We start from the raw sequence: 3,311 nt of genomic DNA on the forward strand, positions 1-3,311 counted from the left end.
CTAGAAGCCACCAGAAGAAAGAGATCAGCAGACACCTTAGAAACAGCAGGAGTGAAGAAGGAAGAGGGCCAGGCATGTCTAGAGACATTCTGAGAGCGCAGGGCCAGCACATGCCTGCCTAGTGCCAGAGAAGGGATGGTTGTAAAACAAATGACTGGCATTTTTCCAGTGCTTTTGAGTCTGCAAAAAGGATCTCACTGGACCTTCTGGGACCTGATATTTTCCCACTTGCCAGATGAGGAAAGTCCCTTCCATGTCACAAAATCCACCCAATAGGCCCAATCTTTGGGAAGCGCCCAGTGGAAACCTTAGATGGTTGCACCTCCCTGGGCAGATGTCCAGACAGTAGCAGCCCAGCTGAGATCAAGGCACATGTGTGGCTTAACCAGGGAAATGGAGGATTCACATCACTGCACTCGCCAGAGGTGTATTCCTTGGCCACTGCAGCCTGTCTCTGGCTCAAGGTCACCAGTCAGCTGGGGCCTCCAGGAAACCCATCTCCTTTGGCCTTTTGTCCTGGAATTCTTCTTGGGACAAACTAGACAGTGACCAAAGGAAAAATGAAGCTCCACCTTGGCATAGGCACTGGAGGATGAACTTAAACTGAACAAGTGTCACCTAAAGAAAAGCACCACCCAATGGAAAGGACAGAGCCAGAGAACTGGCTGCAAGTCTTCACTGATATTTGCTTCCTGAGGGACCTTGGGTATGTCATTTCCCTCCGGGGCCTCAGTAACCACTTCTGCTCTCTGAGGTCCCCACTAGCTCAGGTCAATACTATGCACATGCTAACCCTAGTGTTGTGGCTCTACTGACCCAACCCCACTGGGAAGCTCAGTTGTGGATTCTCTGTTCTAGTTTTCTAGCCCTATTTTCCTCCTCTTCTTTTTGCTAGTCAGTTTGGGGCCTTTCCCATGCCACTCAGGCACATTCTGAAGCACCGAGCTTTCCAGCTCTTCTAAAGAAAAAAGAAGACACAACAAGACTGAGGAAAACATCAACGCTACATGCTGGGGATTCTTGGCCTCCTATGGTTGGGTCTTCTGCCAGCTGAGGAGCATCTGAGTCTCCGCAAAAAAATGCTGGGCTCCAGATAGCTTCACCTTAAGTCCCAGCTAGACCTTTCAGAGACTGGGCTTCTCTTCTACCATCCCACCAAGAGGAGGCATCTGAGAAAGACCCAAGGTCAGCTGGGATTAGGCAAGAACCACTCTCCCATGGTGGTGAGGTCACTTTTTAGTCCCCTGAAGAAAGTTTCAAAGTCGACTCTTCAGTCACATGGAAAGTCTTATTCCTCCCTAGGCCTTCCATATATCACTAACATAGTTCAACAGTAAGAGAAAGAAGGAGAAATTCCATTTAAAATCACTGCAGACACTATAAAATAGTTCAGAGTCTACCTGCCAAAATAAACCCAGGAAGTATCTGAACCTAATTACAAAACACTTTTCACACAAATCAAATCCCATCTAAACAATTGGAAAAATAGGAGTTGTTCCTGGCTAAGGTGAGCTCAGTTAGTAAAAAAGACAACTCTGCCTAAATTGATCCCCTTCTTCAGTGTGATACCAAACGAACTACCAACAATCATTTTCACAGAGCTAGAGAAAAACAATAAGAAAATTAATGTGGAAGAAGAAAAGGTGCAGAATATCAAGGGAACTAATGAAAAGAAATGAAAGGGAAGGTGGCCTAGCTCTACCAGATGTTCAATTGTATCATAAAGGCAAGCTGAAAACTATTTGGTACTGGCTAAGAAGCAGAGTGGAGGAATCAGTGAATAGTTTAGGTAGGTAAGACACAGCAGTCAATGACTATGCTAATCAACTATTTGAGAAATCCAAAGACTCCAGCATTAGGGATAAGAAATCCCTATTTAACAAAACTTGCTGCAAAAACTGGAATAGAATATGGCAGAAACTGGCAGAGACCACCATCTTACATCCTGTACCAAGATAAAGTCAAAATGTCTACAGGATTTAGATACAAATAATGAGACTACAAACAAATAAGGAAAGCAAGGAATAGTTTACCTTTCAGATCTATGGAGAAGGGAATAATTTGTGACCAAAGAAGACATAGAGAATATTATGCAATGCAAAATGGATCATTTGTTTTGCATTTAGTAGAAAAGTGTTTTTTGTACAAACAAAGCCAATGCATCAAAGATGAGAGGGAAGCAGAAAACTAGGAAAGAATTTTGACAATAAGAGTCTCTGATAAAGGCCCCATTTCTAAAACATAAAGAGAACGGGGTCAAAATGATAAGAAGAGAAGTCATTCCTCAACTGATGAATGGTCAAAGGATATAAACAGGCACTTCTTAGAAATTAAATCTATCTAGATTAATATAAAAAATGTTCTAATCACTATTGACTAGAAAAAATGGAAGTCAACAGGGTTTTTATGTTCAACATCACACTTATTACATGGGGTAAGTGACAAAACACCAAATTGTCAATGTTGGAGAAGTTGTGGGAAAATTGGAACACCAATGCATTGTTGGTGGAGCTCTGAACTGATCCAACCATTCTGGAGAGCAATTTGGAAGTATGCCCAAAAGGCTATAAAATCGTGCATACCCTTTCATCCAGAAATACACTTCTAGGTCTGTAGCCCAAAGAGATCATAAAAATGGGAAAGGACCCACATGTACAAAAATTTATAGGCAGCTCTTGTTGGGGGGCAAAGAATTGGAAATTGAGGGATGTCCATCAATTGGGGAATGGCTGAACAACTTGTGGAATGTGAATGTGATGGAATACTATTGTGCTATAAGAAATGATGAGCAGGTGTGCACTTCAGAAAAACCTGGAAAGACTCACATGAAACTGATGCTGAGGGAAATGAGTGGAACCAGGAAAACATTGTACACAGTAACAGCCACACCGTGTGATAACTGACTTTGATAGACTTGGCTCTTCACAGCAATGGAAGGATCTAAGACAACTCCAAAAGACTCAGAGTGGAAAATGCTATCCACATACAGAGAAAGAACAATGAAGTCTAAATGTAGATGGAAGCATACTATTTGATCTCCTTTTACTTTGTTGTTTTCTTTATTGCTTCATTCTCACGTTTCCTCCCTTTAGTTCTAATTGTACTTGACATCATCACTAATGGGAATATGCTTAATATGAATGTATAAGTAGAGCCTAGATCAGATTGCACACCATCTTGGGAGGAGTGGAGAGGGAGGGGAGACAATTTAAAACTTAAAATCTTATGGAAGTGAATCTTGAAAACTATCAATTAATGATTTACAGGAGGAGGAGGAGGAGGAGGAGGAGGAGAAGAAGAAGAAGAGAAGA

Source organism: Phascolarctos cinereus, unplaced genomic scaffold (assembly GCF_003287225.1).
Source record: "Phascolarctos cinereus isolate Bilbo 61053 unplaced genomic scaffold, phaCin_HiC Scaffold_12;HRSCAF=473, whole genome shotgun sequence".
In the NCBI taxonomy this organism is placed as follows: domain Eukaryota; kingdom Metazoa; phylum Chordata; class Mammalia; order Diprotodontia; family Phascolarctidae; genus Phascolarctos; species Phascolarctos cinereus.